This window comes from Lissotriton helveticus, chromosome 2_1 (assembly GCF_964261635.1).
Source record: "Lissotriton helveticus chromosome 2_1, aLisHel1.1, whole genome shotgun sequence".
NCBI lineage: Eukaryota > Metazoa > Chordata > Amphibia > Caudata > Salamandridae > Lissotriton > Lissotriton helveticus.
In genome coordinates, this window is record NC_136059.1 from 1,237,645,795 (window position 1) to 1,237,669,414 (window position 23,620).

The 23,620-nt window shown below is 48.1% G+C and overlaps 1 protein-coding gene across 2 annotated transcripts in view; it reads right to left on the reverse strand.

Moving 5' to 3' along the window:
- Positions 1-23,620, reverse strand: part of LOC144818587 (thiol S-methyltransferase TMT1B-like) — a 154,580-nt gene that overhangs the window by 48,445 nt on the left and 82,515 nt on the right. The window contains exon 1 of one of the 2 annotated variants that reach the window (XM_078676138.1): positions 692-820. The exons of the other annotated variant lie outside the window; for it this stretch is intronic. The gene's annotated coding sequence lies outside the window, so the exon portion shown is untranslated. Of the gene's footprint in view, positions 1-691; positions 821-23,620 lie in introns of those variants that run through there. 2 annotated transcript variants of the gene reach the window in all.

A 23,620-nucleotide genomic window follows, 5' to 3' on the forward strand; every position in this document is an offset into this window, starting at 1 on the left:
ACGCCTCTTAAGTTCGTACTGATATGACACGTTTGCTCTCCCTACTTTACTTTGTGCTGTATATTCTCTATTCTTGTTACGGTGTATAGGGTAGGAGAGGTTGTATGGTTGGGGTGTCCGAAAGACTTAGTATCCGGTGGGCTCCTCCCCTCTTTTCTTCTTTACTGGGAGTTATAGATTGGATTGTTCCTTTCTTACTCCCTATATCTTAGAAGTCATCTATATTCTTTCCTTTTCTTCTCTCTTCTTATTCTATATTTCGGGTTTATTGGGCGACAGACACACTGCTGGGGGGGGGGGGGGGGTAGGCCGTAGCCTCTGCATGCGTGTATGGTGGGGGTTGGGGGATGGGTTTTGAGTTTGGTTTCGGTTTCTATGGTGCCTTGTTTTTGCTTTCTTTCTTTTTGCCTTCGTTTCCCTTTCTTTCCTTTTATCTTGGGTCCGTGTTTGGGATAGTTGATGGGTGGGTGGTGATGGGCAATGTTTATGACGTTGACTGTTATAATCCTGCTGTACAATTTCAGAGCCGCTCTTCCGCCTGTGTAGATTTACTTCTGGGTTTCATGATTGCATGATGATATTGTGGTTACTATTACGTCATGCCTGCACGGACTCTGCTCTTTTGATTTCTTTGTTTACGCTAAAATGGCGAATGACGACCTTCCTAGCTGCTAGAAAATATAAAACAAACCTTTATTAATCCTGAGACGCAGTAACACCATGATCTACAGTGTAACTTTCGAATATTTGCCTTTCGTGACAAGATGTTACTGTGTCGCCGTGTTGCATGTGTTCGTGCCTCGAATGTATCCGTGGCTGGCCGGTTGGTTGTGGGCCCGTATTTGTTCTTTTCTTGATGCACAATAAAGGTTTTTTAAAAAAAAACTAAAAAAATAAAAAAATAAAAAAACATGTCATTAGACAAATTAGACGAACAGCGTGACTAATATCCATACAAATATTTTATGTGGCGCGATATGTAAATTCAACATATAATTATAAACAAAAACAGTGGGCAATTTTCACAATTCTCCTATAAAAGCATGTGTGCGGGTAGAAAATAAATTTCTTTACGTCTAAAAATATCTTGATTTAGAAGCACCTCCCCATACTTGAGATATACTTCATTCTAATCGGTTGCAGCCGCCCCTGAGAGACATGGTTTGGATCACTACCTTATGTCCAGCTCCTGCTAATGTTTCGTGATATATCGACGACATAATTCTGTCACTCAGCAGCCAAGCTGCAATTCTAAAGCCAGACACTAACATGTGCCACACAGAAATATGAATCCATTGCTTTTGATTTATTAATAATTCGTATTTGAGTTAAATTTGCAAACGCACGCAATGCCCGTGAAGTCTAATATGAGACTCTTACATTGGAACAACTAGCATTCTACAGTAGGAAATGCTACAGGAGGACTGTTTGCACTTTGTGCTTTTTGCTGGTGTTATTGCTCTGGGTTTACAACTGGGAGAAAGGTTGCTGTAACACTCCTTTTCTACTGTTACGCACCATGCACACTCCCACTCTGATTATGGTTGGAGATTACTTCTGTCAAGGGCAGTAGTACATCTATTAAAAGGATAGAAATGGGCTGCAACCCTTGTACAGACAGCACAAATCAATGGCCTTTACCCAAGTGGGCAGAACACATTTGCTTTATCATCTGCACAACTTAAGGTCTTTAAACCTCTATAACATAGCATGACAAAAACGCAACATAACGCAATATAACATAAAAAGATGACAAACTAGCTGGATGTACAGCTGTAGGAAAATAAAAAGCTGCAAGAGAATTGCTTCCCCTTTTCTCTTTTTGCTGATGTTTACATTACGTGATTTCACCAAGGGGAGCAAGGTTGTATTGCATTTTTGTTTGGGCTATATTCATGTACTGTGTAACTGAGCTCCACCAGCAGCAATGATTGAGCTGAGTTGAACTCAACAGGATTCATTGACAGTTCACCTGTGCCTTATATTCAGTGACATCCGCCAAACACCAATAAGGCAGGGGTCAGCCAACTGGGTGAAAAGGCTCAATAAGGCTTTATTGGTACCTGCAAAACAAAGGGTTATGCATGTAATAATGTTCCTTTTACGAAATAACTATCACGCGCAGAATTACAGACACAAATGCTCCACCTTACCTCCCCTTTGTAATTCGCTGCAACCTTCATTTTTACATCCACTACATGTACGTGTAACCGTCCATTGCGGACCGTTTTAGTTTCACACATTTCCAAACCACGTCGCATAATTCAACATCAAACTACATAATTCAACTCAGCAACACAATTACACAACACACCACATACATTCAATCCAACACAATTACACAGCACATCACATACATCCAATCCATTTTTTTTTTTTTAAAAAGACCTTTATTGTTGGAAATATACAGTACACAGCGTTCTGCTGACAACCCATCCGGGCCAGCCGCACATCCATAAATTCGCAGCACTTGCATGGAAAGAAAAGAAATAACACAGCCACATGGCCGACAACCCGGAGGTCCGGCGGCGTTGAAGTGATCAATTCTGTAATTCATATTCATGCGTGCATTCAGCAATAAAAGGATACAACGTGAAAAATAACAACTGTAAGTCTGCAGGTCTTCATTTTCTCTTTTATGCTCATAATCAAACTTAAAGAAGAACTCAGTGCTTTGGGAGTACTCATCAGTGACCGTCTGCTAGCCATGGCTCGCCTGAACACTTGTGAGGCACATAAAGGATAATAAGATATCTCGTTCCCTAGAAGGGCGCGGGATTGCATGAAGGAGAGATATAATTGCACAGTGCCGTAAGCGTGGCAGTCATTGGGGAGTAGATAACATGGTCAGCTCGTTAGGGATGCCAGGCATCCATTGCCGAAGCTGGGTAGTCTAACTTCAGCCCTGACAGGTGACCTCTAAGACCTCAAGGCGCGGTGCGTATGATAAGCAACAAGGAAGAATGTGGTCTAGGGGTTTGGGGGACCAAGAGGTCGAAAAACAGTTGTAACAGCAACTAGGGAAGCATGTATGGAAGGAAGAGGGGGAGTAGGATTGAGGTAGCCATGTGGTGGGGGGGGAGGTATCATCTATATGCAAGTAGCAATTCAGTGGGGTGAGCGGGAGGGGGTTCGCTTGCGCGTCAGATCCGTGAGGGCAGTTATATTCGGAAAGTATTGTTCCGCCCGTAGGCAGCAGGAAGACCCTTATCTATGGCAGCGTGCGTGGGGGCACTGGTGTGGGAAAGACTGCAGAACCGTCAATACTAGACAGTCTTGTGCGTAGCGTGCAGTGACAGTGACCCAGGGGCCCTAGGGGAGTTGTAAGTAGTGTAGTAGCAGTCATGCCTCAGTATCACAGCAGGGCCTGGGAGGGGGGGGGGGGGGGGAAGGTACATGGAAGAGGCTCACTAGAAGCGAGCACAGCGCGTGGGGGTGTAGGGATGGTCTACATTCCGTCATGTGATCCCTTGTTCTATACATTTCTGTTGAAAGGACTGGAGGATAGTGTCCCAGTGTTGTGCAATTGGGAATTTTCTTAGGCCAGCTGTTTCCTCACGCCGCAAAGCTGCGCTCTCCGCCCGGGCCCAGTTTGCCAGCGAAAGGCTCCAGTGCCGGATGTGTGGAGGCGCGTCAGCTTTCCACCGTTTGGTGAGTAGCCGCTTTGCCGTGATGAGTCCAAGATCCCAGTACCGGGCCTGAACATTATTACGTTTGTACAACCCCAGTAAGCAGGCCTCCCACGTTTTCAGCACTCGTTCGTCTGTACAATGCGTCAGTATCATGGTCACCCCATCCCAATACTGTTGAAGGGTAGGACAGTGCCAGAGCATGTGTAAAAGGTCTGCTCCGGTCTGGGAACAGCGATTGCAGGCCGTATCCCCGACTGAGAAGTACCTGTTAATCTTGTCCAGAGTGAGGTAGGCGCGGTGTAGTATGCATAGTTGTATAATTTTAAAGCGGGGGTTACGGGGGACATTAACCGGACCAGCCAAAATCATTGCCCATTCCTTATCTGTCCAGTCTCGTCCTCTGTCTGTTGCCCATTTCTCCCTCAATTGCGCTGTGGCGGGATGCGTATGGAGAAGGAGAGCTTGCGCTAGCCAGTGAATTATGTGTGTGCCATTACTCATGACGTGTAGGTATTGTAGGAAGTTATGGGTGGGCAATTCATCAGTAATGTCTCCCCAGGCCGTAGTCAGCGTATGTGTGAGGGTCGCGTGTAACAGGAATTGCCCAGCCGGTAAAGATGTGCCATCGGCGAGGGTGGCGAAGGGGAGGAGAGCGCCGTCGGAGTAAAGGTCCCCCAACGTTTCCACTCCTGCCGTGGTCCAGCTATCAAGCTGTGCGGTTGTTAGTGTCCCTGTCGCAGTCGGGGTGCCCAGTAAGGGGAGTATCGGGGCATATGGTGTTGTCGCCCGCGTTAGGCGCACACAGCGAAGGAAGCATCTGCGCACTACCGCGAGATGTAGCTGCGACGGGCGCGGAACCTTGGTCAGAGCGTGAAATAGTACCTGGACCTGTAACTGAGTCCAGACCGCAATATCCGTGGCCGTGTCTCCAAAGTCTCTCCCGCCCAGCCATCCCGTCACCCACTGCTTTTGCGCTGCCAGATAGTACAGCTCCAGATTGGGGACAGCTAGGCCTCCCGCTGCGGTTGGCATGTATAGTTTCGCCAGAGCGACGCGTGAGCGGCCTTTGTTCCAGAGGAGGTCCCGTAATAATGCCTCGAGGTCCCGAAACGTTGGAATATTGGCAAAGTAGTATAGGAGGCGCGGCAGGACGATCATTTTCATCAGGGCTACACGACTGGGAACGTTCAGCGGTAGTGTTTTCCAGAATCCAATCTGCGAGCGGATGGATGCAATTGCCCGCAGCAGATTCCCGTCTAGGATATCCGCAGGGTCCCGGTAGATATGTATCCCCAGAGACCGGAACGTCGTGGGATACCACTGCAGGGTCACACCACTGATGGTTATCTCACTTTCTGGTGTATTTGGGTCAAAGGAGTAAGCTCCTGATTTAGCCCAGTTGACTCTCAAGCCCGACATCGCCTCAAAAGCGCCAAAAATGTTAGTGAGGGACTCTGGGACATCACTAAGGTCTTTCACATAAAGGAGAAGATCGTCGGCATACAGCGATACCACATGTCACATGTAGGCCGTCTGCCATCGGTATACCCCATCCCTCCCCATGGGATCGAAGAATTTCGGCCAGGGGTTCCACAGCTAATGAGAACAACAGGGGCGAGAGGGGGCAGCCCTGTCTGGTGCCTCTCCGCACTGGGATTGGGTCAGAAAGGAGAGCACCAGAGCGGACCCGAACAGTGGGTCCGCGGTACAAGAGGCCTACCGTGGTCAAGAAGTCGTCGCCTAGTTCGAATTTATCCATGACCGCTCAGAGGTAGGGCCATTCCACGGAATCAAACGCCTTCTCCAGATCTAGCACCAGAAATCCAGCGCGCGGCCATTGTCGTGGAGCATATTCCTGAAGTCGGAAAAGTCGGCGGATATTGTGGGAGGTGTGGCGCGTCGGTACAAACCCGTTCTGGTCCCGATGTACCAGCGTGGGCACTAAAGGGGCCAGTCTACAAGCGAGCGATGAGGCGAGTATTTTATAGTCCATGTTTAGGAGAGCAAGAGGGTGGTAGGATCCCATCAGCTCACCATCCTTGTCGGGTTTGAGCAGCGACACAAGGGTGGCCTCATTAAGTGTCGGGGGCAGGTAAAAATCGTCCGTCGCTGCCGCGTACATCTTCACCAGTTGGGGAATAAGGACGTCCGAAGCAGCCTTGTAAAACTCGGCCGGCAAGCCATCTGGCCCCGGAGACTTGCCATTCGAAAGGTTGAATATGGCATCACGGAGCTCCTCGGGGTCTAAGGATGTCCCCAGGTCATCCTGCTGCGCAGCTGTTAACTGAATATCTCCAGCCGATACCTCTGCCCGTGTTATGTCAGACAACGAGGCGCGTAGACGGGAACGATATAGTCCCGAGTAATGACTGGTGAACGCCTCATGTATGTGACGTTGGGTGTAGAGTAAGCCACCTCCCTCCGCCTGTATTGCCGAGATGGGAGAGGAGCGGGTCTCCTGTGCGATCAGCCAGGTTAACAGTTTACCAGGTCTGTCACCCTGACGATGCATGCGGGCAGAATGTGCCGTAAAGTTAATGGTGCGTAAACGTTCTAGGAGGCGACCATGGTCCGTCCTGGCCTCTGCTAGTCTAGCGTCTGCATCCCCCCCGCTGCACTCTCGAGGGCCAGCAACTCCGTCTCAATACGTGTCAGTTCGGTTTCCAGTTGTCTCTTAATGTGTCCCTGTGTACCCAAACAGAGTCCCCGGGTCACTACCTTGAAGGCGTCCCACTCGATCTGGGGGGAGGACGCAGTGTTAGCATTAAGTTCAAAGTATTGGGCTGTCTGTGTGAGTAGGGATTCACGAAAGGTCGAATCTAGCAAGAGGTCTGGTTGCAGGCGCCATGTGGGGACAGGCGGGTGCGGGTTCTCCCAAGCTATCGCTAGCGTATGTGGGTTATGGTCCGAGTGCGTTCGGCCCATATACTGGGTATCCTTGACTAGTGGGAGAAGTTCAGTAGAGATCATGTACCTGTCTAACCTGACATGTAGCGCGTGGGCCCCAGACCAGTAGGAGTACGTCCGTGTAGTGGGGTTGCGAGCTCTCCATGCGTCACGGAGGTCCCATCGCATGGCCCAGGTTAGGAGTGCTTTCGTGGTGGTGTGTGTCAGAGCTGTGGCTGTGGGTGCGGTGGATCTGTCCAGATCAACATCTAGGACTCTGTTGTAGTCACCCCCAAGTATCCACGGGATCCCATGCCAAGGCGTCAGTTTCAAGGAGAGGCTGCCAAAGAATTTACCCTGGTCAATGTTGGGGGAGTATATAGAGGCGAGTACGACTGGGCGTCCGTCTAGTCTGCCCCTGGCAATCACATATCTGCCCTCTGTGTCAACCTGCGTGTCCATAACCGCCCATGGGGTGCCTGGCCGAACCCATATGAGTGTCCCTCTAGCAAAGGAGTACGCAGTAGCGTAAAGTTGCCCACGCCATCTGCGGCGCAGCGCAAGTATTTCTGGTGCGTTTAAATGTGTTTCCTGTAATAACGCTACGTGAAACTTGTGACGTCTCAAGTAGGAATAGATTTGGTAGCGCCTTGACGGTGTGTGCATACCCCTGACGTTCCAGGTGCAAATCTTGATTTCAGCCATAATCACAGTGTTGACATGGAGCGTCCGCCCCATCCGCCCTCCACCCCTCTGGTGCGCAACTCCCTAGGCCCCCCAGCCCTCCCCCTTCTCTCAGTCCAAACTTAGGCACCTGTTCATAAAGGAATAGGGTGGGTAAGCTTCCAAGGGCAAGGGTAGGGGAAAATACAGAATGTTCAAACAATGTAAAACCATAACAAATACCATAAGGTCGGCCACGGAACATGTCGCCGTCCAAACACTCCAAAGAGGTAAAAGTTCAATAATCAAGTCTAGGGGGTGTCATGCGCTAATCACAGTAGCTGCAGTGTGAATTGATAAAAGTAGAGAAAGAGGGTTAGTGGCCCACATACATCCAATCCATACCACAGAATTCCACATTGTACAACAAAATTCCACAACTAACAATTTCAATCCAACCCACATAATTCCAGTACACACCACATACATACACTCCATAGCACAAAGGTAGAAGACATTGTTATTTACAACGCCAATAGTTCTAACATAATCATATGTGAAACCTATTGCATTTCCAATGCTTGTTTTATTAGCTATCCATCAGGCCATGGATAGTACCAGCCAAATCCAAGTCCTGCTTGAGATATCAGCCTGTCAATCACCGGGGCCATAGATTTCTCTGACCAAACTTTCTACATAATGTAGGAGTCTAATCCTCAAATAGAAGAGAAACTATCACACTGGCTACTCTTTATCAGGACGAACCATGCTGGAAGTAAGAAGGAATATTTCAACCTTTTCCCAGTAATAGAGACTCCGGAAAATCAACCAAACATTTATTTATTTGTTGGTTTGTAACGCGCTGGAATCAACTCCCGAAGGAGTATCTCTGCGCCTGTGACCTAGAGAGCACTGTCAGAAAGTCCAGAGGAAATGATTTAGGATTGAAACAAAACGGTCTTAAGCTGTTTCCTGAAACTCAAATGTTCTGTACATTTCCTGAGTTGCAGGGGTAATCCATTCCACAGAGTGGGACCGACTACAGACAAAGCCCTGCCACCTTGTCTTACTTTCTTGCAACTGGCACGGTTAAGAGCAGCTGGTTGCTAGATCTTAGAGATCGAAGCGGAATGTAAGGGACAAATTTGTCCGTCCAGTGTGTTGGCCCTAATCCATTCAGATTCTTATGAATAAGGGAACAGGTCTTAAATATCACACTCTTCCGTACAGGAAGCCAATGTAACTTATCCAGAAGTGGTTTGGATGGCGTTCTTGGAGTGGCATTTAAAACCAGCCTTGCTGCTATGTTCTGCACTACTTGGAGTTTGACTTGAACCCTGTCGTTGGCTGAGAACAAGAGCCCATTGCAATAGTCTAAGCGACTAAGAATCGGGGCCTGTACCAAGGTTTTCCCAATATAATGAGCTCTCTAATTAGCGGGGACAATCCTGTGGGATTTTTCACAAAAAGTTAAATGTCATCTGCATAAAGTGAAAGTCACATCATCCCGGCTGGAAATGAAATACTCCAACTGGAGTGTGTCCCTGTTTTAGCAAGCACGCCAGTGGCATCAGACACAGTGCAAAGAGGAATGGGAATCGGGGACACGCCTGCTTCATGCCTCTGCTGATGAGGAAGTACTGCAAAAGAGTATTATTCACCCATACTCTGACCCGTACAGTAGTCGTCCCAGACACCCAAAAAGTTGTATATTGGGTCTGAGAAATTGGTTTTAGAAGTTGAGCATGCAAGCACACTGGTGGATAATAGTGTGTGCAGTATTCACATGATTTTTAATGGGCGACTACATTCGGAAAAGAAAGCAGTTTTGTACATTAGCTGGATTTACAAACATGCCTTGGTCACTCTAAAAAGACACTCTAGTGTTAATGTGTAAATGTTTGTATTTGTTATGTGTCTTGTCATTCATTTTACTGAGTTGTACATATGTTTTTGTTTTCTAGAGAGTTTCCTCCTAGCATAGCAGGACCCGCATTGGACCAAGTGGCAATCTGGTATTGTATGCGTGTATTCACAACGCATGTGATGTATAGAGATAGGGAAGCACTGTAGGGTCAAAGCGGGTTCAACTTGGTCCAGAAGAAAGCCCAGGACCCCGTGAGGACAGCTGTGGGGCTGAAACATGTCAACCTGATTAATACTGGATAATCAGCAGCATAACAGGACTGGCACTGTCCTAGTTTTTTTGTTCTTAACCATCCCTCCTCCACCAAGGAATGAATGAATGAATGAATGAATGAATATTTGATTTGTAATGTGCAAACTTAGTCCAGGGGCGTCAAGGCGCTATAGGAAGGTCTGTCAATCAGATAACATGCACAAACTGATGTATCTGTAAAGAGCCAGCTCTTCAAAGCCTTGCGGAAGAGGGAGTGTTACACTAGTCCAGAGAGATCGTCAGGGAGAGAATTCCATAGCCTGGCAGCGTCAATGGAAAAAGCCCTGCCTCCCCATCTAGCCCTCTTAAACCTCTGAACTGTCAGCAGATTTTTACTAGCCGATCTAAGATGCTTAGTAGGAATATAGCGGTGGAACAGGCCTTTAATGGAGTCAGGACCTAGGCCATAGAATGCATTGTGGGTCAGGCATAGGGCCTTAAACAGAATTCTTCAATCAAGAGGAAGCCAGTGCAGCTTGATGAGAGAAGCAGAGTCTGAGTGGTATTTCGGGAGATCAATCACCAGCCTGGCTGCTGCATTCTGCACCAGCTGCAAACGACGAACCAGGCCCTAGTTAATGCCCAAAGAGAGGGCATTTCAATAGTCCATCCTGGATATCACTAAGGCAATGACTGCCTGCTTTTGTGAGGCAAGCAAAAGGAACAGGGACATTTTCCTGAGAATCTTGATGATTCCAAGCAGGTGGACCCTGCTCTGCAATCTGCAGGCTCAGCGAAAGAGAGTAGTCCACTTTAACCCCTCAATTTTTACCAATGAGATACAGGGCAAGGACAGCAACCAAACGTATCTGGCCACCAGTCATTAGACCAGATGTTCTGTTGGTTTCCAAAGATCAGGACCTCTGTTTTTTCCCGTTAAGTTTGAGATAGTTCTCAACCATCCACGAAGAGACAGCCTGCATACAGTTTTTTAAATTTGTGGTGGATTCCCTAATGCTGCGGGTTATAGACACCATAATTTGTGTGTCGTCAGCATAGGACAGCACTTCCAATGTAAAGGATCTTACAACCTTAGCGAGCGGGGTAACATAAATATTAAAAAGGGTCAGGCTTAAAGAGGAGCCTTGCGGAACTCCACATAACAGAGGATTAGGAGCCAAGTGGAATTGACAAATTTTCACTATCTGTGCCCGATCACTGAGGAAGGAGGTAAGTAGCTTGAGGGCCGTGCCCCCGATCCCTATCTCCTTGAGCTGTTCCACCAGTCTCAAAGGAGACAAGGTATCAAAAGCTGCGGAGAGGTCAAGAAGAACCAGCAACATTGTGTGCCCGGCGTCAACCTGAGAAAGGATGTTATTAAGTACCGCAGTTAGCGCTGTCTCTGTGCTGAGCTAACTTCTAAAACCATGCTGCAAGCCATCAAGCAGCTGGTAATCCTTTAGATAGGGGGTAGCTTGGAACTGGCAGGCGGTAGGGATTTTTTTTGGGACTCTTTTCCCTTTTTTCTTTTTCCCTTAATTTCCTGCTAATGCTTGAACTACAGCGCTAATATGGGCTTGTTTGCCATTAGAGGTTTCTTTGGTGAATGTGGGATGGCCAATGATGAAGCTTGACACCAGGGGGGGGGGTCAATTGTGTTAGTCCCTAGTACTGGATAAACAAAGTGGCCAGAGGTATTACATATTCCTTGTTGAAGAAACACCTACTTTTTTTGTGATGGTTACCTTTTAACACCTTAATCGCGGCGGTTTTTCTGCCGTGGTGCGGGCGTTGTAAAGGGTGGGCGGGCTGCGTCGGCCGTTGGCTGACGGCAGCACTGGGGAGGAAGTGCTTTGGCCGACGGGAGCACAGAAGGGGTTAAGGGAGAGTGCAAGCGATGGTCCCTCGCCTTTAAGGCAAACCCTCATCCACTCCCTTGGACATGACATTAGTGGAGTCCTATGTGATTAAAATATGTTTTTAAGCGTGCATGCACCATGTGCCAGGCCACACAGTGCATGGATGTTTGGGTGGCACCACATGTGCCCCCTAAGCACATATTGGAGGCCCACAGGTGACGGAGACCCTGCTCTGGGCCCTCAAAGTCACTTTCTGACAGCCCTTTCATTGCAGTGGAAACGTCATGAAAAGGATGTTGGAAACTAACATTCTAATCCCTACGGCAATGCCTCTGCGGGCACCGCCTTCATTGCAGGGCTTAGGCTATTACTGCCTCCCCAATGGGCTCCTTGAGCCTGTTGCAGGCGGCGGTCTCTCCCTCTGCCTGATGCACTTTGACTGCCAGCATCATAATCTGGAAGTCGGAGCTCTGCCCTAGATGTCAGACGGACCTCCACCAGTGGCCTGTCAGTGGAGGCATGCCTGACACCGTAATCGGACCCATAGTGTGCTAGGACCCTTGTGATTACGGGCTGAATTAATAGAGCGAGTACATAACTGGCTGGGAGGTGTCATGGTGTGGTTATCAACGGCTATGATGTAGTCAGAGAGCAGAGTGTCTGTATGGGATAAGAATATATAGTCCAGAGTTCCATATGTGGCATATTCATTTGCATGCACCTGAGCTGGGAAGAATGCTACAACTGGTGAGGAGTGCGGGATTTGTGCCCTAAAGAAATGAGAATGCTCTCAAAACTACTCATGTCTGTCATGTAATCCAATTTCAATGAGGAGGAGTTTGAAGTTGGCATGTGTAGAATCAAATCCCCACTCTGGCCCTCGTGTAAGTTGAAGGCCCTGAAGAGCAGTACACTCTGAAAGCCTGCCAGAAACCCACTGGTAAGGTAAAAAGAAGAGACACTGTGCCACAGTTTAACATTGAGCGATCACCATAAAGTGAAGAACTAAAGGCAGTGACAACGAGCTACAATGCAGAAAACTGAAAGCAGTGACCAACAAGTATGAGTGACGAAACCATCACTTACTGTCAAAAAAGAAGATGTTGCCTCACGACCTCGGATTGTGCGGGACACCCAAGTACAAGCACACGGCCAGTTCTTGCAGAAGGTACTGCCCGAGAAGGACAGCTGCTGTCACCAGAATAGTATACACTCTCAACGGCAATAGAAAAGAGTGCGGCAAATGATGCCGCTGTGTGTCTGAAACCACCTTCATTCGACACGGGCGTTACTCATGCCCACCTGGCCAAACATATCAGGGCGTGAAAAATCTAATCGCCTACTCGCATTGTCCAGCAAGATTTATTCAGGCGAGTTAAAAATCATCTAACTTCAGTCACAGAACAAAAAGTAAATTTTAGGAAGATACACTGACTTTTGACCTCTGTCTGAAAGCAGAGCAAATGTGACAAGATACAAATAAATTAAAGGCATCTTTATTGCTCACAAAGTGAAAGAGCAATAAAAATGCCTTTAAATCTTGTTATCTTATCACATTTGCTCCCTTTCAGAGACAGAGGCCAAAAGTCAGTTTGTCTTCCTACATGTATTTCTCTTTTGTGAGTCGTTAGAGGATTGTGTGAAATTGAACTGTGTGACAATTGAACTGTGCAAAGCATGTTAAAGGAAAGGCTGTAAGATGTCAGGCCTTTTTCTAACACAACGAAATAGCTAAGTGTACTGTTCAAACATTTGAAATATATTTCACTAGTTATGAAGACCCATTTTTGTAACTCTCTGGTGAACAAAATATTTTTATAGGATCAAAACAAATTATTACACTTTACTGGGTAATGTGCACATTTTAAATATTTTTTCTGAAACACAATTTCCAAGCATTGTTTATGTGCTATTATCAGTAAAACTGCATTTTAGTGGGAAAGATGTGTGGCCAGATCAATAGAAAATATGCTATTTGTAAATGACAGTGCACTACCACATGACGCTTTGGTGAAATATTTATAAAAAGCGAGTTTATAAACATGAACTGGGAATTATTACTGCTCCGGCCCTGATGACAATGCTATTAGTCAACGAAGAGGCAAGACCAGGATTTGAGGCAGCTTCATAAGACAAAATATTTGCCAAGGATTACACAATTGGAAGCCAGTCATGGGTAAAAGACATTACAGTAAGTCCTTTTGGGTGCCCCCCAATAGGGCCTAGGAGAGCAGGGCATCCCTACCCTGTCCTTTTGAATCATTTGTTTATTTTTACTTCAGAGTAGGCGACTAAGTCCCTGAGTCCTGTAATGGCTGCCAGCAACCATTGTTTCATGTTGCTGGCAGTCAGGAGTGTGAGTCCTTCAGGATGGCCCAAGGGAACAAAAGCTCACCAGTCCATGAAAAATAATGGAGAGTTTGTGCTTTGGGACTCCATTTTTCTCGGCCCCTGCTTGACGGATCCCCCGAAACCTTCTGTGCACAAACTAGACAAAATAGAGCACTGTTTTGAAAAGTTTTGTTAAGATTTATTAAGTTATTAGCAACACAAAAACTCATTTCCGATTGGTATACGACCACAATAATTTTGATACAATGCTTTTGCATTCAGAAATCTTTGCAAACAGTATTCCATCAGTGATCTAGCTGGCTGATGTCCTGTGTGTAATACAGGGACACAGCAAGCTTCAGAGGCCCCTGTGCCACTTATTATCAGACCTGCTGTAACTGGGCCTGCGACTGGACCTGCCTGAGCCCTGGTGGCTTCTGCTGGAATTAGTCCCTGATCCACAAGAGGTGCTTGGGCCATTGGCAGGCATCAGAGTGTACCTGAATAAAAGGTGAAAATACTGACATTTGGCCTCCTTGTGACCGCAAACAGGCCCATTCATGCCCAGACTATGCCGCCTATGACGGCGGGAAACGTGAGGCTCCAGTGGCCCCTGCTCTTTATGTTGATAGCAACCACCAGCTATGACAGGCAACATGAGATTTCATTGACAGTAACTATGACACCAAGATTATAAAGCATTTTAAGTGTTTATTTTTGGGAATCTGGGTTTCTTTTACAGTTCTGAAACTCCCATTGACTGGATTCAAAATGGCCTTCTGGTGTGTGTTTCTGTTTATTGTTGTTTAGAGGCATCATACAATATATTGGCTAAATGAATGTTTTTTTAATGATTATATTAAAGTGGCTAGCTAGATCATATCAAGGATCTGAGTGGAGCATCATGTGTATGGGGATCTGTAGGCTGAATTACTTTCCTACCGGTTTCATTTTGCTGAGGTGCACAGTTATCTATTGATCTGCTTGGGATGGCTGTTCAGACAGAAGACATGTTTGCTAATGTTGCTGCACTGAGCCAATGCTATCTTTAGGTGTGAGAGTTTCAATTTTATATTAAAGCTTCTTCTGGTTTATTGGGAATAAAATTGTGAAAGGATATAGATGTGTGGTTGAGCAGGTATTCCTTTACCTAACTACACGGCGTGTTGTGAGCATGAAGTTGATGGATGTTGTTAATATTATTGACTATTGATGTATTATGGAGGTCCCCATGGCCAGAAAGGGAAGTTGCGGAGGAAGAAGACCAGACACATTGGGCAGGTACAGCACAGGAATCTAAAGAGATCATAAAGGTCATAAAAAGAATAAAAAGTGAAGGAGCCCCAGGCCTCAATGGCCTACTGGGATGCCTGTCTAAAAAGTATTCCAAAGGGGTGCAGGGGGGCGGAGATACTATCACCTTTGTATAAAGAATGAGGATCTTCAGCAGACATCCTGGATTCCTCGCGTGGCTCGTTACTGCAGCCAATTTACAAGAAGGGAGTAAACATAGACCCACAAAACCACAGGCTTTTTGCCTTGTTAGATATCGAAGGCAAAGCGCAGGCCAGTGCCTTATTACAAGAGTTAACCGCCTGGATGGGGAACAATGGAAGATTAACTTTTTATCAAACTGGATTCCGAAAAGGCTGTTCCACCATAGACAACATAACGGCACTCTCGTTCCTGGCACAACAGGCAAATTCCAGAAACAACCTGCTGGTATTTGCATGTTTCATTGACTATTCAGCAGCCTTCGATGGGGTAAACCAAAGCCAGCTATGGCATACACTGTCCAGCTGGAAGATCCCAGGTAAATTATTGAAGTCAGTTATGTCATTGTACACCTACACTAGGGTGAGAATCAAACTTGCAGGGGACACGGTCACACACAAACTGCCCACAGACCAAGGTCTAAAGCAGGGTTGGGTCTAAGCACCAACACTCTTCATTCTGTACACGGCAGACTGGAGAAAGCCCTACAAGGCTCAACCTTGTTAACCCCAAAAATCGGACAGCATCGTTTTATATGTGCTCCAGTTTGCTGACGATCTGGTGATTCTTGACCACACCAGAGTAGTCTTGCAAAGAGGTTTGAATGCACTAAACATCTATAACGAGGCAAACAAACTTGTGGCTAACCCCTTCAAAACTAAAGTCGTGGTCTTTGGACAATTACTAAAAAAGTATGTTTAAAGTGGAGGCTGGGGGGGCGTGGCCAAGATGGCAGATGACTGAGTCGCACTTTCGGCGCTCCCTACTCCCCGCCACTTGCCCCCACTGCCAAACGCACTGCTGGGTATTGAATTGTCTCCCCGGCTGTGACGAGATACCCCCGGAGGCTGTTGGATGAGCCCGGTGGCCCTTAGCGCCTCGCCCGATTCTGGAGGAGGAGCTGCAGAGACTAGAGGCCTGGACAGCTTGGGGCTAGGCTGCCTGTGCTGCCGGGACCGACTAGGCTGCCTGGGACCCCGCTCAGAGGGTCCTGCACCGGAGGAGAGGGATCACCCACCTGCACTGCTCTGGCAGCTGGACTGTATAGTGGAGTGGCGGCTTGTGACCAAGGGCCTCCCGGAGCAAGCTGACAGGTGGAGCTGTGGATGCCTCATGAGGGCCACCCTTGGGCTTTGGCCTCCCGGGGGCAGATCGACCTTGGATAGCCCCGCCTGGACTGGATTTGCACTCCTGGCCTTCTTGCCGCGTTGCAGCGGAGTGGTGGCGCTCCCGCTGGGCCTCGGCGGGGTACGAGGAGGGAGTCCTACTCGAGGATGGAGTCGGACTCTTTGCCCCAGGCAACTGGGGCCCCGGTGGGCATGCCTAAGGAACTGAGACGTGCTACGGTGCTGCCCCGGCAATACTGCAGGGCAGTACGGATTCCCACCAGGGCGGTGGGACTGCAGCTGCTCATGAATGTGCCCTGAGTGACGCTATTCCTCACTCCTGATGGACCCCCCTCTACAGCACCTGACAATGGCTGCACTGAAGGTGAGGGGGTGGGACTCTTGGCTGGCCACACCAATGTGCAGGCCCCCAACCTCTTGCAACACTCTGCCCGCACCTAGAACAGTAACGGAGCCCCTCCCCCACAATAAGCCAAAATCGAACTGCAGATTGGGGGGTTCCAGCCCTCACACCGCTACAAGGTCTCAGTCGGCGCCTGGCTTGCCTGGGAGGAGAGAGTGGGTTGTGGTCCTGGGGCTCAGCCAACACCACAAGAATACGCGCTCCTGTAAACCTCCTCACCTGACGGCTGCCACGGTGCCTGTCATCTGGTATTGCTTTACAGCTAGATGGGCTGCCCCTCCTGCCGGACTGCCCTCTAGACTGCTAAAAGGAGTCTTATTGGTGCTGGGTCCTAATTTTGAAATGACACCTCACTGCTGCTCCCCTGACTTGCAACTGCAAGGAGAGACATTCTGCATCTATCACCATGGCCTCTGGTAAAGACAAGCGGAACAGGAACGTCAAAGACATGCTCCTCAGGCAATCAGGTACCCTGGTGGGCAATGCAGGGGTATCGGGCCCGCTGAGGTACCCACAGACTACACATGCGGAGGGGCCCGTCACCCGCCCCTACCTAGAGGCGTGAGGACCTTCTGTCCATTAAAACCGAACTGGCAGGAGAACTTAGAGAGGGTTGCCGAGAAGTTGACGAGCTAGGTGAACACTTTTCCACACTAGAAAACCACGAACAACGGGTGATGAAGAAGTTGAACAGTTTCAAGAGGAGATCTTCTGCCTCAGGGACCAACACCTGGATCTTCAAGCCCACACTGAGGATTTACAGAACAGGTCCAGGAGCAACAACATTCTTATCCGGGGGTTGCGACTGGAGCAGAGGGAAAGGACATCACTGCATTTGTGACAGATTTGTTCAGATCAATCCTAGAGGCTCATCCAAATACAGAGATCAAGATTTATCCCGCCCACAGAGTGGGTACCAGGAGATCCCAGGCGGGTCCACCACAGGATATCCTGACCTGAATCCACAATTTCACCCTAAAGGAGCAAATTCTGCAGCGTGCCAGAGAGAGGTACGCCATCCAGTTTCAAGGACACTCTCCGGTCCTGTACCCGGACCTGGCGGTGTCCACTCTGCAAAAACTCAGGGCCTTCCGACCTGTCACATTGTGCCTCCAGGAGAAGGGTGTGCCATGCTCATGGTAGCATCCCTTTAGAATTGTTTTTCACTTGGAAGGGAAACTGCACCAGCTCCATTCCATGGAAGAGGCAAGCCACATCCTTGAACTGAAGGACCCCCCTGCCCTGGAGGGGGGGGATCCGGCCGTGAGAGTTAGCGGTCCTCCAACCAAGGCGGCGGTTGGTCCTCCCTGACTGGATGTCACCCGCACATAGAGACCATTGCTAGAGAGTGACAGGCGGTCCTTGTTTCCCTTGCAGGTGATCCAATGGGCCAACGACAACATGAGGCAAATACCTACACGCCACCTAGTCCTTACGGCATTTTCCCTATATTGCACCTGCTGGGGGCAAGGCAGGGAGCATGGCCACCAATACCTCCCTCTTTGATTAATATCCTATGGAGTTCTACATCCTAGACAATGTTTCCTTCTCTATGGACATATTGTTAATGTTTTATGGCGCCATTTGACTTAGTTGTTTGAGGTTTAAGTTTGACCTGGTGACCGATCATGCACAATCTCCCAATCCCTGCGCTTTTGTGTCTGACCAACTCACTCTTACATACGAATGCGGCAGAGGCTGGGTGAGCCATCTTTGGGCCATACCAAGCGCATTGCCACTTCATACACCACCATGACAGACACATCACGGATTGTCTCCCTCAATGTTAAAGGCCTTAACCAGTCGCTGAAACAGAGCTCAATCCTCTCCTATCTAGAACATTAGGTAGCACACATATGCTTGATGCAGGAGACATATCTCCTCCCTAAAGATCAACACAGACACCGTTCCAAGGCCTTTCCGCAACCATGTTTCTCATCCCTCCCATCCAAGACGGCTGGAGTAATGAAACTGATCTCCCGGACATTCAAGGGGAAAGTGAGTCCTAAGCAGGCAGAGATCAAGTTTAGACTCTTAGCAACTTCTTAACCCTGGGGCCCTGCAGCATCACAGTCAGTACCATATACTCCCTAAATGAAGGGCAGGAATCCATTCGCCACAAAGCGGTAGCAGAAAGTATGGGCACACAAGATAGAGGGTTACTGCTGGGGGGAGATCTTAACCTCATGTTCAATAATGAACTAGACAGATCAACACAGCGCCAAAGGCAGACCGGAGCTATTTCCCTAGCGGGCCTGAATTGGTTGAACAACAGGTGCTTGACGGACCTATGGAGACTCTCCCATCCGCAATCCCAAGACTTTACCTTCTACTCATACACCCACAAGACCTATGCCAGACTAGACTTCTTTTTAGGCAATTGGGAAGTCACTGCTTTGGTCCAATCTACGGAAATTGAGCCCCACTCCTTATCCGACCACTCCACAGTGATGGTGACTCTCACAATCCTGACAAGCAGCTCACACTCCAAAACCTGGCGCCTCTGAGATGCCTTGCTTCAGCAACCAGAAGTGGTGCACAAATCACTAAGACAATTGAGGACTACCTTAGGCTTAGCGAACATCCAGAGATCTCAGTCTCTACCCTGTGGGATGCCTTGAAAACGGTAGTTAGAGGGGAGTTTATAGCAATAGCAGCCGCCGATAAGCCCCGCCGGGATAAGAGGGAGACAACATCTCCTCCCTGACACCTGACCAGGCCTCTGAACTGGACTGACCTGTTCACATTGAGGAAGTTATTTCCATTATCTCTCGTCAAAAGCTATCTAAGTCACCGGCCCGGACAGGTTTGCGGCCTCTTTCTAGGAGGTTTATTGTCAAATCATAGCACCACTCCTCACCAGACTTTTTTATTGCAATTGGCGACACAGTCTCTCTACCCCCCTCTATGCTTCAGGCAGCAATAGTGGTAATTCCTAAACAGGGAAAGGATAAAACTCAGTGCTCTTCCTACCGCCGCATTGCCCTCTTAACCACAGACCTAAAACTTTTTACCGGCATCCTTGCTGCCAGGCTGAATCCAGTACTTCCGGGACTTGTGGACCCGTATCAGGGGGTTTTGTGTCACATGGGAGATCGTTTCCAAAAATGGATCTTTAGCAGTTATACCCAGCCCCAATCAATGGATGCTCTTCCAGCCCATTTGGCATTGGTAGGGGAACGAGGCAGGGGTACCCACTGTCGCTCCTGCTGTTTCCCCTCTACATGGAACCTATGGCCCACAAAGCCCGCACCAATCCACAGATAAAGGGTATCCAATTCGGAGGGGAAAGGCATCTTATAAGCTTGCACGCGGACAATGCCATAGTATCCTTGGAAGAGCCTCTGGTCTCTTTACCCACGATGATTGCCGAATTAGAAGCATTCAGCTTAGCGTCAGGATTTAAGATAAACTTCCAACAATCGCAGGCCCTTGACCTTACCCTGCTCTCACGCAATCTTGAGGCTCTACGCTGTATACTCCCTCTGCAATGGGCCCCAAAGTCTATCCCATACTTAGGTATCCTCCTCTCCCCTACCATAGCTGAAACTGTAACCCTTAATAAACAGACCCTGACCCAACAAATCAAGTTGGATCTTCACTGCTGGCGCTCCTACTCTTTATCCTGGTTAGGGCGCATTTCAGCAAATAAAATGATGACCCTCCTCAAGATTTTGTCCTCTTTCAGGCACTCCGAGTCCCTCCCCCTCCCAGCACTCTATGCCTCCTCCAGCATGAGATTAACATATTTGTGTGGGCGGACAAATGCCCTGCCTCCATCGAGACCTTCGCTACAAACCCCCATGGAAGGGGGTTTAGGCATCCCGGATCTTCAGGGCTATTAACAAGCCACTCAGCTCAGGGTTTTTGTTGAATGGTCCCGAACAGAATCCAAAAAGGGCTGGTTATATGTGGACAGAGCACTAGCTGGACAGGCTCTGTGGGGTATCCCTTTTCTTCTTAAACAGGCTCGATCCCTTCACCTCTCCCCTATAATCAGGGCATCGCTGACGGTGTGCGACGGCCTATGACACAGAGGGACCCGACGTCTTTCCCCTCAGCTCTCACGCCCATAGTGAGGAAGCCGGACCTCAGCCCGGGTTACCGGGACCTGGCAATCCTGATATGGAACCAAACAGACTGCAGATCGGGGGCCACCTATTTGACGCACAGGGCCCCATCTCCTTTGAGAACTTATGCATGGACTTTGCGCTGCCAGAATCAGAGAGATAGCACTACATGCAGATCCATCACTGGGTAATGCACCTCACTTACTTTGAGCAGTGGCTGCTAGTCAAGACGTCGGACAAGGTCATGATCTCAGAACTGTATAGACTAACAGGTTTCTCTACAGAGACTGCTAAGCCTAAGAGTCAGCTCCAATGGGAGACCGAGATAGGCAGGGAACTAACGGTAAAAGAGTGGGGCGACATTTACTACTGTGCGCGCCACATGGGCCATCACATGGCCAGCATCAAAACCGCCACCAAAATCATTACCTATTGGTATTCTACACCCCATAGATTACACAGCTATAACTCATCCAAATCACCATAGTGCTGGCGCCATTGCGGGCACACTGCTATGTTGTTGCACATCCTATGGGACTGCCCAAAATGACAGCAATACTGGGAGCAGGTACTTGCAAATATAGATATGCACTTTGACACGGAACTCCCCATATTCCCAGCATATATTATACTTGGACTTCCTAACCCTTTCACTTTCCCCCTCAGGTCGAAGTGAGGCTGACAGATCGGCCTGGCCATAGGGGCGGTTTTACAGAACATCCTATGCCACTGGGGCTCAGAGTTACTACCCACACACTTAGAATGGCTATACCGTTTATAGCATATACAACGAATGGAACGAATCACTCTTTCGTAGTCTAATCAGAGCGCTTCCTTCGCTGAAATATCGGGGAAAATCAGGACTCTGCTGACATCGGAATTCAGGGAGCTTACCTCTTCTAAATACCTGCAGCTCTTGAGACTGACTGAGTCCCAGGGCCCCTTGTAGCCTCTTCATAGCAATCACAAAGTGGGACACTCAGGACATAAGTTGAGTTTGGATCTCCCCCTTCCCTCTTCCTTTCTTTCATTTCTCCTTTTTCTTTATTTTTTCATTTATAAATATATACAGCAGTCAACAGGTCCGGGGATAGGGGTGGGAGTTGAGTGGGGCGTTTTGTTGACAGCCTAAAAGTACACGGCCCTGACAGCAGGGTTTTACTTGTCGAAGTATCATTGCTTGTTGTCTTCTCCGTTATTTTTCCTGTTGATGATAAATCAATAAAGAGATATAATCTGGATGCTGGGCATTAACAACATAGCAACAGAAAGAGTATACCACTATCTAGCAGCGTGGCTAAACGACAAAGGAATGGCAATCACTCACCTGTCTAAGATACAAGCCAAAATACAAGCCACCATCCACGCCCTTTGCAAGCTACAGGGCAAATTACACAGCCCAACCATGGAACCTTTAAGGAGAGTGACAAAATCGAAATTGCTCGTAGTTGCTGGGTATTGATCACATGCATCCCCAGGGATGATGGAAAAGATCATTTAAAAAGCCCAGTGCCAGTGCTATAAAAGGCTGTTTGGGCTTCCCTGACACACACAAAAAACCTTGATCCGTTTAGAGTTTGGCCTGGTGCAACAAAAATATGAATGTAGGAGCCCCTGGTAAAATTCTGGTTTAACACATTAAATGCCCAGGAAGGATCCTTTAAGGAGGTATTGAAAACTAAATTCGATGCGGTACTGAACCCATGGCAGAGGTACTGCCTGGAGACAGTGGCAGAGTTGGGTCTATCCACAGTGTGCTGGTCCCGAGAGGAAGTAAACTACTCAGTAATAAAGGAGGCGCTAAACAACAAAATCATCCAATTATCAAGGAAGAACAAAACAGCCAAATTGAAGGACATTGGAGTGTTGGCAGGCCTAATTAAGGCACAGGATCTGACAACGCATTGCTGTAGTTGCCTTGCTCTTGTCCAGCACAGTTCCGTTGGATCAGGCCATGTTCGGCAAATATATGAACATGGCTTGAGGGGTCTTAATTGAAAATGATATAGACGCAAACTGTGCATTTGAAACTGCAGGGAGTCCTGTCGGTATAGAAGGGTACGTACAGTGAGGCCTTCTCCCCAGAAGTTGGAGTACAAGCCTCTTTGCATAGAATCAATGATTATATAAGGACCCAGACAATTTTTTAAGCAAAACGTTCAACAGTAATTTTAACACGCGTATTTTAGGGCAAAACTAGTATTACTAATTTGTAAAGATTTAAGTGGAAAAGCGCCAATAAAATATGGAGCGCCGGATATAGTCAATGGTAGCGGTCGACTGGGACTGAGGTACAATTTCAAGCTGACCATGATGGAGCACTGGTGAAATTCACCAAGTGAATTGGTCCTGGTGAAAGTTTGGTAGTCAAAAATCACTGAATAGGGGAATACGCAGTGCATCTGAGGCAAGATGGAGTCCGCTTGTAAGACGTTCAACTAACGCTCCCAGATCTCCCCTGCACGTTGACAATCAGTCCTCCGTGCAACCCCTCACAGTCTGCATACCCTGGGAAAGACAGGATTTACCTGGGGCCCAAGAAGGCATGTTGTGGTATCTCTCGGCAACCCTCAGACTTGCGGCACGACGACTCCTTGGCTCTGGCTAGCATCTCCCCCAACTTCCATGTTCCCGGCTCACAGCGTGGAGCTGCCTTAGTGCTGGGGCAGAGCCAATCGGTTTGGATCCCCAACCATGATTCCTCCAAAGTCTGTGCAAGGGAAGTTACGCATTCTGATGGACTTGACAGGCACTATGAAAACCGGTCAGGTAAAGCAACCAAGTGGGAAATGTGGCACCGCTAAAAATACAGGAGAAGCGGAGAGAAAAAAACGTGGAGAACTGAGTAATGAAGATTGCGGTAAGCGTAATATACCCTCTTTGTTTTTAGCTAGGAGGGAGAAAAAACAACATAACCCATTGAAAAATGTTGGGGGTCAGTAGGAGGCATGTATAAAATAGTAAGTTCTACCCCAAGTCTTGGACAGGATTAGAACAATATGGATCACTCTGACGGAATACAATCTAATGGCCAGA